The sequence below is a fragment of the Rhinopithecus roxellana genome, chromosome 7, assembly GCF_007565055.1.
Source record: "Rhinopithecus roxellana isolate Shanxi Qingling chromosome 7, ASM756505v1, whole genome shotgun sequence".
NCBI lineage: Eukaryota > Metazoa > Chordata > Mammalia > Primates > Cercopithecidae > Rhinopithecus > Rhinopithecus roxellana.
The window spans coordinates 129,254,510-129,270,713 of NC_044555.1; the positions used below are offsets into that span (position 1 = coordinate 129,254,510).

General features: G+C 38.2%; 1 pseudogene; it reads left to right on the top strand.

The window, feature by feature from the left end:
• The first annotated feature begins 692 nt into the window (after positions 1-692).
• Positions 693-2,055, top strand: LOC104679867 (annotated as a pseudogene).
• Positions 2,056-16,204: the final 14,149 nt, after the last annotated feature.

The following is a 16,204-nucleotide window of genomic DNA, read 5'->3' on the forward strand; positions in this document are numbered from 1 at the left end:
ATCATAGCTTGCTGCAGCCTTGAACTCTTGGGCTCAAGCAATCCTTCTGCCTCAGCCTCCTGAGTATCTGGGACTATAGATGCATGCCACCACACCTATCTGATTTTTAAATTTTAATTTTTTGTAGAGATAGGGTCCCGCCGTGTTGCCCAGGCTGGTCTCAAACTCCTGGCCTCACATGATCCTCCTGCCTTGGGCTCTCAAAGTGTTGGAATTACAGGCATGAGCCGCTGTGCCCAGCCTTAATTGTTTTAATTAAAATTTTAACTCTTTTAATGCATGCAGTGGCTGTAATTTGCATTTTCCTGATAATTAGTGATGTTGAACACTTTTTCCCTTGCTTATTGGCCATTAATATTCCTTTTCTCTGTGAAATATCTGTCAAAGTCTTTTGCCCATTTTCTAATTGGGTCATTTTTCTTTTTGTTGTTGAGTTGTAGGAATTTGTTATGCACCCTGGACATAAGTCCTTTGTTAGATATATAGTTTGCATATGTTTTCTCTCTGTCTGTGGCTTGCCTATTCCGTGGATTTCCTAATAGTGTCTTCTCACATACACACATTTCACTTTATTTTTTATTTATTAATGGTAGCTTCCTCTTATTACAAAATTAAAACATATTCGTTTTAAAAAGTGAGAAAAGCTTGCACCCTCTCGGGCCGAGGCGCTCCCCGGTGCTCCCAGTTCAGCCATGGCTCAGCACTTCTCCCTGGCCGCCTGCGACATGGTCGGATTCTACCTGGACCACACCCTGTGTCACTAAAACCTGCCCGAGAGCGCCCCACTCATTTATAATAGCTTTGCCCAGTTCTTAGTTAAGGAGAAGGGGTATGATAAGGAATTGCTCAATGTGACCCCAGAGGATTGGAATTTCTGTTGCAAGAGTTTGGCATTGGATCTAGAAGATGGGAACTTCCTTAAACTTGCTAATAATGGCACTGTTCTCGGGGCAAGCCATGGCACCAAGATGATGATTCCAGAGGTGCTGGCAGAGACATATGGCAAGAAAGAGTGGAAGCACTTCTTGTCGGACACTGGAATGGCTTGCCGCCCACGAAAGTATTATTTTTACAACTACTTTGACCTGCCAGGAACTCTTCTATGTGCCAGGGTGGTGGACTATTTAACAACAAACAATGGTCAAAAAACATTTGATTTTTGGAAGGATATGGTTGCTGCTATACAACACAATCATAAAATGTCAGCTTTTAAGGAAAACTGTGGAATATATTTTCCAAAAGTAAAAATAGATCCAGGCAGATATTTACACACTTGTCCTGAATCTGTGAAAAAATGGCTTCGACAGCTAAAGAATGCTGGGAAAAATCCTCTGTTAATTACCAGTTATCACAGTGATTACTGTAGACTTCTCTGCGAATATATCCTTGGGAATGATTTTGCAGACTTTTTTGACATTGTGATTACAAATGCATTGAAGTCTGGTTTCTTCTCCCACTTACCAAGTCAGAGACCTTTCCGGATGCTCGAGAATGATGAGGAGCAGGAGGCGCTGCCATCTCTGGATAAACCTGGCTGGTGCTCCCAAGGGAACGCTGTCCACCTCTATGAGCTTCTGAAGAAAATCACTGGCAAACCTGAACCCAAGGTTGTTTGTTTCGGTGACAGCATGCATTCAGATATTTTCCCGGCTTGTCACTATAGTAATTGGAAGACAGTCCTTATCCTGGAAGAACTCAGAGGGATGAAGGTGCAAGGAGTCAGAGGCCTGAGAAGTCAGAACCTCTAGAGAAAAAGGAAAATATGAGGGACCAAAGGCAAAGCCTTTAAATGCTTCATCTAAAAAATGGGGCTTTTTTTATTTTATTAGTTCAGTTTTAGGACTGGAAAATACAGAAGACTCCTTGGTTTATACATGGTCTTGTAAGAGAATCAGTACTTACAGCACTATTGCAATTCCAAGTATTGAAGTAATCACAGAATTACCTCTGGACTACAAATTTACAAGATTCTCGTCAAGCAATTCAAAAACAGCTGGCTACTATCCAAACCCTCCGTTGGTCTTATCAAATGATGGGACACTGATAACTAAGTAAGTTGTCTTTACTGAAAAATTAAGTGAAGACCCACATATGCAGTAAAAAAAATTAACTTTCAAAAAATACTGTAAAAAGCTTTAAGGAATAAGTTTTTAGTGAAAATTGACCAACAAGTTGAAAAAAAAAAAGTGAGAAAATACACATAAACAAAAAGACTAAACTAAAAAACAGGCATGATAGAACCCAGAAATATTGTAACCAGGATATTAATACCTTTCAGATACTTTGATGTATATATTCATACATTTTTCTTTGCTATAAAGAACATTAGTTGAAAAATTGGTGAAATTTTAACAAAGCCTATAGATTAAATAATAGTATTATATTAATGTTAATAATAAGACTTTGACAATTCAACTACAGTTATATAAGAGAATGTTGCTGGGGAGAGGGGAGGGGGGAGGGATTGCATTGGGAGTTTTACCTGATGTAAATGACGAGTTGATGGGTGCTGACGAGTTGCTGGGTGCAGCACACCAACATGGCACAAGTATACATGTGTAACAAACCTGCACATTATGCACATGTACCCTAGAACTTAAAGTACAATAATAATAAAATAAAATAAGAGAATGTTGCTTAGGAGTAAAGAGACATCACGGATGCCACTTACATTCAAAATATTAAAAATAATATAATAATTTATATCAATTAAGAGAATGAAAAAGCAAATGCAGTAAAAATGTTAACATTTGGAGAATCTGAATGAAGGGCATACAGGAACTCATTGTACTACTATATTGTAAGTTTTGTCTAAGTCAGCTATTATTTCATTATGAAAGTTCAAAAACTTAATGACTAAATTAATTTTAAAAATTAAATTTTTTAATGGTTATTGCTTTCTGTATCCTATCTGAGGAATCTTTGTCTACCCTCACATCCTGAAGGTATTGTCCTGTGCTTTCTTCTGAAAGCTTTACAGTTACAGTGCCTATGTTTAGGACTCTGATCCATCTCAAATTAAATTTTGTATATGGTGAAGAGTGGGAGTTGAAGTTAAATTTTTCTTCATAGGTTATTTTTCCAGTTATTTCACTACATTTTTTGAAAAGACCTTTTTTTCCCTATTGTTTTGCTTTGCTGCTTTTATTGAAAATCAGCTGACTGTATAAGTATGGGTCAATTTACGGACTCTTATTCTAGTTCATCTATTTAGTTGATTATCCTTAGACCAATGCCACACCATTTTGATTACTTTAAGATTTGCAAACTTGAAAGTGAGGAGTGTAAGTTCTGCAAGTTTGTTCTTCTTGTTCAAGACTGGACTAACGTATGTCACTTACATTTTCACACGCATTTTATAGCTAGCTTGTGCATTTCTACAGAAAAGCCTGCTAGGAGCTTGGGATTGCATAAAATCTAAAGATCAATTTGGGGAAGAATTTACTTTTTTACAATATTGAGTCTTCCAATCCAAGAACATGGCGTATCTTTTTTTTTTTTTTTTTTTTTTTTTTTTTTTTTTTTTTGAGACAGGGTCACTCTGCCACCTAGGCTGAAGTGCAATTGCACAATCATAACTCACTGCAGCCTTGAATTCCTGGGCTCAAGAGATCCTCCTGCCTCAGCCTCCCAAGTTGCTGGGGCTACAGGCGTGCACCACCATGCCTGGCTAATTTTTTTAAATGTTTTATAGAAACAGGGTCTTACTATGTTACCTAGGCTGGTCTTGAACTCCTGGCCTCAAGTGATCCTCTCCACCTCACCATCCCAAAGTGGTAGGATTACAGCACTGCACCTGGCTCTCCAATTTTTAAGTTTTCTTTAAATACTCTTATCATTTTTCCATAATTTTCAATGTACAGGTATTAGATGTCTTTTGGTAGATTTATTCGTAAGTATTTTATGTCTTAAAACACTATTATAAACTGATTTTTGAAATTTTTATTTTTCTATTTTGCTAGTAGCATCTAAAAATAAATTGATTTCTGTATTGATCTTGCATCTTGAGATGTTGATAAACTCATTTATTAGTTCTAATAGTTGTTTTGTAAATTCTCTGTAAAAATAATGTCATATGTAAATGACAGTTGTATTTCTTCTTATCATACTGGCATGCCTTTTATTTCCTTTTCTTGATTTATTGCAATGACTAGAATCACCAGTACAGTGTTGAATAGAAATGATAAGAGTAGATATCCTTGCTTTTTTCCTATCTTAAGATGAAGAAAAATTTAACGATGAAATTCACGATTTCATTAGTAAGTATGATGCTAGATATAAATTTTGGGAGATGTCTTTCCTCAGATTAAGGAAGTTCCCTTCTATACCTACTTGAGAGTTTAAAAAAATCATAAATGAGTATTGGATTTTTCAAATGCTTTTTCTGTATCTATTGAAGTGGTCATGTTTTTTCTTCTTTATGCTATTAATATGGTTGGTTAAATTGATTTGTTTTTTCCATAATTTTGTTATGAAAAATTATTTTCAAATGGTACGGCCAAAGTTAAAGGACTTTTTGGTGAACCATATACCCACCAATTACATTATACCATTAATCTTTTACTGTACTTGCTTTATCATATATCTATTTCTCTATCCATTCCTTTACTCATCCATCTTACATTTTTAATTTATTTCAAAGTAAATACTTTGGTATGAATTGACTACAGTGTATTGACTTATTTTTGAATGTTAAATTAACTTTGTACCTGAATTCCTTAGATAACCTCATTTGGTCAGGGTGCATTTTTTTATGTATTGTTAGTTTTTATTTCCAACTAATTCTTAAAGGAGTTATATGTCTGCGTTTGTGAGTGATATTGGCCTATAATTTTCTTTTCTTGGTTTTGGTGTCATGATTAAGGTGGCCATATAAAATGAGTTGAGAAGTGTCTCCTTCTCCTCTATTTTCTGAAAGAAGTTGTGTATGATTGATAATATATCTTCTCTACAAGTTTGATAGAATTAACCAGTGAAGATATCTGGGCTTGGAACTGTCTTTGTGGGAAAATTTTCTATAACAAATTCAATTTTAAAATAGACATAGGGATATTTAGACTTACTATGTTATCTTGTGTCAATTTTAATACTATTTTTTCAAATTATTTGGCTCTTTCATCTAAACTGTTGAATTTATTGGCATAAAGTTTATCATAACATTTTCCTATTTCCTGTGAGATATCCATAGGATCTGTAGTGATAATCCTTCTATCGTTTTTGGTACTGGCTATTTGTGTTTTAACTCTTTTCTTGATCAGTCTTGTTAGGTGTTTATGGATTGTATTAATCAAGTTGAAGACTCATCTCTTGGCTTTGCTAATTCTCTCTATTGCTTGTCTGTTTCCCACTACATTGACTATTGCTCTGTATTATTTCCCTACTTCTCCTTTCATTAGGGTTAATGTGCTCTTCTTTTTCTAATTTCTTAAGATGAACTGAGATCATGGTTTTATCACTTTCTTTCTAACATAAACATTTCAAGCTATAAATTTTCCTCTAAGCTTTGCTTTAAGTACACCCCACCGATTTTAATATGTTATAAGTTTGGAATATATTCTAATTTTCATTGTGATTTCTTCTTTGATCCATGGGTTACTCAGAGGATATTGTTTAATCTTAAGGCCTTTCTAGATATCTTATTGTTTTTAATTCTGAATTTACTGCCATTGTTGCCATAGAACATATTCTGAGATGTTAATCTTTTGGAATCGATTGTTGTTTTATGGCCTAGTGTTTGGTTTATCTTGATGAATATTCTGTATGCATTTGAAAAAATGTATAATCTCATTTGTTGGGTGTAGTATTTCATAAGTAGTAGTTCTGTCAATGTGGTTGATAATGTCATTCATATTTCCTATATCTTTTCTGATCTTTTTCTATCTCCACTATTATTTACTGAATGGTATATGTTAAAATCTCCAACTATGGTCTTGCCCATTTCTTTTGGCCTGACAGTTTTTGCTTCATATATTTTGAAGCTATGTGGTTATATCTGTTCAAAACTACATTTCTTTCTGATATACTGACCTCTTTTTTATAGTGAAATATTCTTCTTTCTCTCTAATACTCATTGTCTTATAGTCTATTTTGTCTGGTAATATTGTCACTCTGGCATTTCTAGGCTTACTCTTTGCAAGGTTTATTTTTTTCCACTAGTTTACTTTGAAACTATTTATATCTTTGCATTTGAGCATATCCTGGCTAGGCACAGTGGCTCATACCTTTAGTCCCAGCACTTTGGGAGAACAAGGTGGGAGGTTTGCTTGAGGCTGGGAGTTCAAGGCCAGGTTGGGCAACATAGCAAGACCCTGTCTCTACAAAAAATTTAAAAATTCAAGGGGTGTGGTGGCACACACCTGTAGTCCCAGCTACTCAGGAGACTGAGGTGGGAGAATCACTTGAGCCCAGGAGTTAGAGGCTGTAGGGGGCTATGATTGTGTGATTGCACCCCAGCCTGGGCAACAGAGTGAGACCTTGTCTCTTAAATAAATAAAGTACATCTTTTGTAGATAACAAATAGTTGGGTCTTACTTTTTTACCCAATCTGACAATCTCTGGCTTTTAATTGGGATGTTCGCTTCATTTACATATGATGTAATTATTATTTCATTTAATTATACCTTCTTTCTTTTTTCTAATTGTGTCATCTGGTTTCAGTTCTCCTCATGGTCCTTTCATGCCTTCTTTTGATTAAAGAACTATTTTTATATTCCATTTTATTTCTTCTATTAGCTTTTTATCTATAACTCTTTGTTTTTTAGTGGTTCTGGGGAGTACAATGTGAATCTAACTTATCACAAGCTAATGGATGTGTAGTGGAATCTTATGGTTTTAATTTGCATTTCCCTAATGGCTAATAATGTTGAATGTCTTTTCGTGTGCTCATTTGCTATTGCATGTTTTCTTTGGTGAAGTGTCTGCTCAAGTGTTTTAACCATTTTTTAAATTGAGTTTTTGTTTTCTTGCTGTTGAGTTCTCAGAGTTCTTTACATTATAGATAAAGTATTTGTCAGATATGTGCTTTGCAATTATTTTCTCTCAAATTGTACCTTGTCTTTTTGTTCTCTTAGCAGTGCCTTTCTAAGGGTAAAAGTTTAAATTTTGATAAAGTTCAATTTCTTGATTTTTTTGTGGATCATGCTTTTGATATCACATCTAAGAACTCCTTGCGTAACTGTGGTCAAAAATATTTTCTCCTATGTCTTTCTTTTTTTCCTTCTTTCCTTCCTTCCTTCCTTCTTTCCTTCCTTCCTTCCTTCCTTTCTTTTTTTTTTTTTGACAGAGTTTCACTCTTGTTGCCCAGGCTGGGGTTCAAGCAATTCTCCTGCCTCAGCCTCCCAAGTAGCTGGGATTACAGGCATGTGCCACCACGTCCAGCTAATTTTTGTATTTTTAGTCGAGACAGGGTTTGACCATGTTGGCCAGGCTGGTCTCATGTGATCCACCTGAGTGGAACTGAACTCCTGACCTTAGGTGATCCTCCCACCTCAGCCTCCCAGAGTGCTGGTTACAGGCATAAGCCACCACGCCTGGCCTCTCCTATGTTTTTCTATAAATGTTTAATACTCTTACATTTGACCTTGAGATGTATAATCTATTTTGAGTTAATTTTTGTATAATGAGGGGAGTTTAAGTCAAGGTTCTTTTTTTTCTTTTCTGTTTTTTGTTTGTTTGTTTGTTTTTGTCATAAGAATTGTTCCAACACTATTTGTTGGAAACGCTATAATTTCTCAATTGAATTTTCTTTGTCCTTTACCAAAAAATCAATCGGCCAAATTTCTCTGGATCTATTTCTGGACTTTATTTTTTGTTCCTTTGATTTATATGTCTAATTTTTCACCAATACTACCCTGTCTTGATCACTATAGCTTTATGGTAAGTCTTAAAATCAAGCAATGCTTGGGAGGCTGAGGCAGGAGAATTGCTGGAACCCGGGAGGCAGAGGTTGCAGTGAGCTGAGATCGCATCACTGCATTCCAGCCCGGGTGACAGTGCAAGACTCCAACTCAAAAGAAAAAAAAAAATCAAGCAATGTGAGATCTTCCACTTAATTATTCTTTCTCAAAATTATTTTGAATATTACAGTTTCTTTGATTTTTCACATAACTTTTAGAATCAGCTTCCCTATATCTACAAACTTTCATGTGGGATTTTGATTGAAATTGTATAAAATCTATTAATCAGGTTGGGGAGAACTGATATTGTATCTCTCTCTTTCTCTCTCTCTCCCACACCACCCCCCTCCACATATAGAGACCAGCTAGTTGATCAAATTTCTCTGGGACAGAGAGAGAGAGAGTATCAGTTTTTTCTAACCCAATTTATAGATTTTACATAATTTCCATATATGTATGTGTATATATATAGAGAGAGAGAGAGGGAGAGAGAAACTAATACACACACACACACACACACACACACACACGACTCATGATTTAATCATGAGTCTTCCAACACATGAGCACAGTATTTCTCTCCATTTATTTGGGTCTTCTTTTATTTCTTTTTTTTTTTTTTTTTTTTTTTGAGATGGAGTCTCGCTCTGTCGCCCAGGCTGGAGTGCAATGGCCGGATCTCAGCTCACTGCAAGCTCCGCCTCCCGGGTTCACGCCATTCTCCTGCCTCAGCCTCCCAAGTAGCTGGGACTACAGGCGCCCGCCACCTCGCCTGGCTAGTTTTTTTTTGTACTTTTTTAGTGGAGACGGGGTTTCACCATGTTAGCCAGGATGGTCTGGATCTCCTGACCTCGTGATCCGCCCGTCTCAGCCTCCCAAAGTGCTGGGATTACAGGCTTGAGCCACCGCGCCCAGCCTTCTTTTATTTCTTTTATCAGATTTTATACTTTTCAGTATATAGATCCCATGCATATTTTGTTAGATTTATACTAAAATATTTCACTTTTGAGGCAGCTATTGTAAATGTTATTGTCTAAAATTTTCAATTTCTATTTGTTAACTATTAGTGTACAGAAATACAATTGATTTCTGTGGGTTGACCTTCTACACTGCAACCTTGCTAAAATCACTTATTAATTCTAGGTGCTTTTTGAGTAGATTACTTGGAATTTTCTATGTAGACAATCATCTATCACCTGTGAATAAGGATATTTTATTTATCCACTTTCTTTTTTTTTTTTTTTTTTTTTTTTTTTTTTTTTTTTTTTGAGGCGGAGTCTCGCTCTGTCGCCCGGACTGGAGTGCGGTGGCCAGATCTCAGCTCACTGCAAGCTCCGCCTCCCGGGTTTTACGCCATTCTCCTGCCTCAGCCTCCCGAGTAGCTGGGACTACAGGCGCCCGCCACCTCGCCCAGCTAGTTTTTGTATTTTTAGTAGAGACGGGGTTTCACCGTGTTAGCCAGGATGGTCTCGATCTCCTGACCTCGTGATTCGCCCGTCTCGGCCTCCCAAAGTGCTGGGATTACAGGCTTGAGCCACCGCGCCCGGCCTATTTATCCACTTTCAATCTGCATGACTTTTATTTCTTTTTCTTGTTTTATTGTTCTGGCTGGGACTTCTATTGCAATGTCGAATAGGAGTGATGAGAGTTAACATCCCCTCCTTAGTTTTTTGTTTGTTTGTTTTTGTTCTTAGGGCTGGATATTCGTATTTTCTTTTTTCTTTCTAATTTAATTTAATTTTTTATTATTTATTTTATTTTATTTTACATTCTGGGATACATGTGCAGGATGTGCAGGTTTGTTACATAGGTAAACATGTGCCATGGTGGTTTGCTGCACCTATCAACCCATCCCTTAGGTATTAAGCCCCACATGCATTAGTTATTTATTCTGATGCTCTCCCCCGAGACAGATCCCGGTGTGTGTTGTTCCCCTCACTGTGTCAAGTGTTCTCATTGTTCAGCTCCCACTTATGAGCTGGATGTGAGACATGGAGTCAAACGAGATTATTTCAGAGCTTTAAGATTTAATTACTACCTCGTTGGATTTCAGACTTGCATGGGGCCTGTAGCCCCTTTGTTTGGGCCAATTTCTCCCATTTGAAATGGGTGTAATTATCCAATGCCTATACCTCCATTGTATCTAGGAAGTATCTAACTTGCTTTTGATTGTACGGGACCACAGGCAGAAGGGACTTACTTTGTCTCAGATGAGACTATGGACTTGGACTTTTGGGTTAAAGCTGAAATAAAACTTTGGGGAACTGTAGGCTGGGCACAGTGGCTCACACCTGTAATCCCAGCACTTTGGGAGGCCGAGGCGGGTGGATCACGAGGTCAGGAGATCGAGACCATCCTGGCTAACACGGTGAAACCCCGTCTCTACTAAAAATACAAACAATTAGCTGGGTGTGGTGGCGGGCGCCTGTAGTCCCAGCTACTTGGGAAGCTGAGGCAGGAGAATGGCATGAACCCGGGAGGCGGAGCTTGCAGTGAGCCGAGATTGCACCACTGCACTCCAGCCTGGGCCACAGAGCAAGATCCTGTCTCCAAACAAACAAACAAACAAAAACTTTGGGGAACTGTTAGGAAGGCATAATTGTGTTTTGAAATGTGAAAAAGATGAGATTTGGAAGGGGCCAGGGGCAGAATGATATGGTCTGGATCCATGTCCCCCACCCAAATCTCATCTTGGATTGTAATCCAAATTGTAATCCACATGTGTAAGGGGAGGGATCTCGTGGGAGGTGACTAGATCATAGGAGTGGTCCCCCCATGCTCTTCTCATGATAGTAAGTTAGTTCTCACGAAATCTGTTGGTTTTATAAGGGGCATTTCCTCCTTTGCTCAGCACTTCTCTCTCCTGCCACCTTGTGAAGAAGGATGTGTTTGCTTCCCATTCCACCATGATTGTTAAGTTTCCCACGGCCTCTCCAGGCATGCAGAACTGTAAGTAAATTAAACCCATTTTCTTTATAAATTACCTAGTCTTAGGTATTTCTTCATAGCAGCATGAGAATGGACTAATACAGCATCTAAATTGGAAAGGAAGAAGTAAAATTATCTCTGCTCACAGATTACATGATTGCATATATAGAAAACCCTAAAGACTCCACATCACACTTCCTATGTCAAAATATATTACAAAGCTACAGTAGTTGAAATAGTATGGTACTGGCATAAAGATAGGACTACAGAACAGAATAGAGAGTCAGAAATAAACCCATGCGTATACTGTCAACTGATCTTTACAAAGTTGGCAGGAATAGACAATGGGTTAAGGATAATGTCTTCAACAAATGGTGTTGGGAAAGCTGGAGAGCCCCATGCAAAAGAACATAATTAGACCCTTAGACCATACACAAAAATCAGGTCAAAATGGACTAAAGACTTAAATGTAAGACCTGAAATAGTATAACTCCTTGAGGAAAACAAGGAAAAAACTTCATGACATTGATCTTGGCAATGCTTTCTTGGATATGACCCCAAAAGCACAGGTAACAAATATAAAAATAGACAAGTGGGACTACATCAGAATATTTTCTAGACAGCAAATGAAACAACAGAGTTAAGAGGTAAAGAGGCAACTTTCAGAATGAGGAAAAACGTTTAAAATCATATATAACTTGATTTGAAATGCACGAAAGACTTGAATAAATATTTTCCCAAAGAAGACAAGTGGCCAACAGCTACATGGAAAGGTACTCACTGTCACTAATTTTCAGGGAAATGCAAATCAAAACCATATTGAGATATTATCCCACACCTGTTAGGAGGGTCATTATTTAAAAAATAAAATACAACGATTATTGGTGAAGATGTAGAAAAATTGTAACTTTTGTTGGAAAGTTCCAATTGTAGAAATGTAAAATGTAGAAATGTAAAATGGTGCTGCTACTATGGAAAACAGTATGCAGTTTCCTCAAAAATTAAAAACAGAAATGCCATATGGTCCAGCCATCACACTTCTGCATATTTATCCAAAAGAACTGAAATCAGGACATCCAAGAGGTATTTGCACTCCCATGTTCATTGCAGCATTTCTTTTTTCACAACAGCCATGATGTGGAAACAAACTAAATGTCTATCTATGAATGTATGGATAAAGCAAATGTAATATACAATGCAATATTAATCAGCATTAAAAAGGAGGGAAATTCTGACATTTGTAACAACCTGGATGAACCTGGAGGACATTATGCTAAGTGAAATAAGCCTGTCACAAAAGACAAATTCTACATCATCTTACTTACACATGGAATCAAAAATAGTCAAACTCACAGAAGCAGAGGGCAGAATGATGGTTATCAGGAGCAGAGTGAGAGGAAAATGGGGAGATGATGGCTAAAGGGTAGAAAGTTTCCACTATGCAAGTTGAGTAAGTTCTAGAGCTCTGATGTAAAACATTATACATTGCACTCAACAATACTGTACTACAGGGATCCCCAATCCCTGGGCCATGGACCAGTACTGGTCTGTGGCCTGTTAGGAGCCAGGCTGCACAGCAGGAGGTGAGAAGCAGACAAGCGAGTGAGGCTTCATCTGTATTTACAGCTACTCCTCATCACTCGCTTTACCGCCTGAGTTCTGCTCCTGTGAGATCAGCAGCAGTATTAGATTATCAAAGGAACACAAACCCTATTGTGAACTACACATGTGAGGGATCTAGGTTGCAAACTCCTTATGAGAATCTAATGCCTGATGATCTGTCACTGTCTGTCTTCCATCACCCCCAGATGGGACCATCTAATTGCAGGAAAACAAGCTCATGGCTTCCACTGATTCTACATTATGGTGAGTTGTATAATTATTTAATTATGCATTACAATGTGATAATAATAGAAATAAAGTGCACAATAAATGTAATGCGCTTGAATCATCCTGAAACCACCCACCACTCACCCACCAGTATGTGGAAAAATTGTCTGCCACAAAACCGGTCCCTGGTGCCAAAATGGTTGGAGACCACTGCTGTACTGTATACTTGAAATTTTGTTAAGAGGGTAGATCTCATGCTATGTGTTCTTGCCACAAGTTTTAAAACCCACTGAATTGTACACTTAAATAAATAAATTTTATGGTATGTCAATTATTTCTCAAACTTTTAAAAAATCTTTAGAGTCAGAAAATAGATTAGTGATTGTCTGGGACTAGGATGGGAACAAAGATGAAGTTTAAAAAATCACAAGGGATTTTACTGGGGTGATGAAAATGTTCTAAAACTGGATTGTAGCAATGATTGCACAACTCAATTTACCAAAAATCATTTAATTGTACACTTAAAGTGGGTGAATTGTATGGGATGTAAATTCTACATCAATAGATTTGTTTTTTAAAAAAACAATGGGGAGTGTGAGGACACACTGAAATCCATGATGACAATCTGGATCTCCCCAGGCCATACTAGAACTTATGTCTGTCTCTCACCTCCTCTAACCTTATTCATGTAGGTAGTGTGCTAAAGAACTTGGTGCTCTTTGCCATGGAGCTGCAACATACCTGGCCCAAGACTTGGAGAAGCTAAAGGAGCACATCTTGCTAGAGGTGAGGGACCGGTCAACCCATGTGCTTCCCCCTCACAACAGAGTCAGCTAGCAGATTAATGACAAATGTGCCTGAGCCATCACATCCTTGCCAGCATTTGTTATTTCCTGACTTTTGGAAAAAAAGCCATTTTAAGATGGCATCTCACTGTAGTTTTTATTTGCATTTCTCTGATGATCAATGATATTGAGCACCTTTCCATATACCTGTTTGCCATTTGTATGTCTTCTTTTGAGAAATATCTATTCAAATCTTTTGTACATTTTTAAATCAGATTACTAGACTTTTTCCTATAGAGTTGCTTGAGCTCCTAATGTATTCTGGTTATTAATCCCTTGTCAGATGGATAGTTTGCAAATATTTTCTCCTATTCTGTGGGTTTATTTCCTTTGCTGCGCAGAAGCTTTTTAATTTGATGTGATCCCATTTGTCCATTTTTGCTTTGGCTGCCTGTGCTTGTGAGATATTGCTCAAGAAATCTTTGCCCAGACCAATGTCTTGAAGCGTTTCCCCCAATGTTTTTTCTAGAGTTAATGTTTTATATGGTTATGATATTTAATTTCATTTTCCAATTTGAATGGGCCAAGGGATGTGCAGATATCTATCTGGTTAAACATTATTTCTGGGTATCTGTCAGGGTGTTTCCAGGAAGAGATTAGCATTTCAAATGGTGAAATGAATAAAGCAGATGGCCCTCTTCAGAGTAGTTAGGCATCCTTCAATCTGTTGAGAGTTTCAATGTAACAAAAATGTAGAGGAAGATTAAATTCATTCTCCCCTTGACTACTTGAGCTTTAACATAAATCTCCTCCTGCCCTCAGTGCTCTCAATCCTCAGGAGGCTTTCAGACTCGGACTGGAATTCATACCATCAGTTCTCTGGCTCTCAGGCATTTGAACTACACCACAGGCCTTCCTGAATCTCCAGCTTACAGATGATAGATCATGGGACTTCTCAGCCTTCATAATCACATATCACATGCGCTAACACACACACACGTGCATACATGCACGCACACACACACACATATCTATCTATGTAGATAGATATATAGATATTCATTCCCCTGGTTCTGTTTCTCTGTAGAGCCCTAATATGTGAGACTCCTACTTCATTCTTTTGCATGTGGATATCCAATTTTCCCTACACAATTTGTTGCAAAGGCAATCCTTGGCACCCCGTCAAAAATCATTTAACCATATAGGAAGGATGTATTTCTGGGCCCTCTATTCTATTATATTGGTCTATATGTCTATCTTTATGCCAGTGTCACACTGTTTTGATTACTATAGTTTTGTGGTAAGTTTTGAAATCAGGAAGTGTGAGGCCTCCAACTTTGTTCTTCCTTTTCAAGGTTGTTTTGGATGCTTGAAGTCCCTTGAGATTTCATACAAAATGTAAGATGGATTTTTCTGTTTCTAAAAAAACAAAAAAGCATTGGAATTTCTACAGGGATTACACTGAATCAGGAGATCCTTTTGGATAGTATTAACATTTTAACAATGTTTAAGTCATCTAGAAACATGGGGTATGTTTCTATTAATTAGTGTCTTTAATTTCCTTCAGCAATGTTTTTTAGTTTTCAGTGCACAGTGCACAAGTCTTTCGCCTTGTTAGTCAAATTTTTTTCCCTCAGTATTTCATTATTTTTGATGCTACTGTAAATGGAATTGTTTTCTCAATTTCCCACCCACATGGTTCATTGTTAGTGTATATAAATGCAACTGATTTTTATATATTTCTCTTGTATCCTGTAAATTTACTGAATTTTTTGTTAGTTATAACAGGTTTTTTTGTGGAATCTTTTGGGATTTCTACATAGAAGATCATGCCATCTGTGAACATAAATAATGTTACTTCTACCTTTCCTATTTGAATGCCTTTCTTATGGCCTTATTGCCCTGGCTAGAACTTCCAATACTATATATAATATACTGTATATAGAATAGAAATAATGAATGGGGCATCTTTGTCTTCTTCCTGAAAGAGTAAAAGCTTTCAGTCTTTTGCCATTGAGCGTGGTGTTAGATGTGGACTTTTCATTATGGCCTTCATTATGTTGAGGTACTTTTGATGGCAGTAGTGTCCTGTCTGGAGCAGCTGCTGCAAAGACGCCAGCTGCAGTGGGGGGTGCATGGCTGGGGCTGTGCACTCCATGGAGCTGCTGGGAGCCCAGCTGCAGCTGCAGACCTGGGCATCCCTGTGCTCTCAGGGGCCCAGGGAGCTCCCCTGCCCCCACAGGCTCAAAAGTGCCTGCTCCCACTGCTTAGCCTATCCCCACTCACAGCAACCACTCCAAGTTTGGAACAAAGTTGTGGCTGAACCTGGGCATTGTCACAACCCAGCCAGGTGTGCACGTGCTCAGAGCAGCACTGACACACCAGTGCCCTGCCACCTCAGCCCCCTCTGGACTTCGGATGCCAACAAGCATGGGAAGGAGGTAGAGGGGGGCTGAAGGGGGCTCAGTGCAGGACTGCAGGCACCCCTTGGCACACACAGCCTGGGCACCCTGAACAGCAGCAGGAGGCAGACAGGCTCCTGGGCAGAAAGGGGCAGGTCTCTGGTGAAACCCCACCTTCAGGCCAGGGATGACCTGAAGCCTGGGGTCTGGGCTGCCAGTTCCACAGACCAGAATGAGAATTTATGATGCTTTTTCTCGGCCCACCCATGGCTACTCATGTACCAGTCAGCACACACTTCCTCCCCTCTGAAACCCATGAAAACTCCAGACTCAGCCAGACTCAGGAAGACAATGGGGACAACCT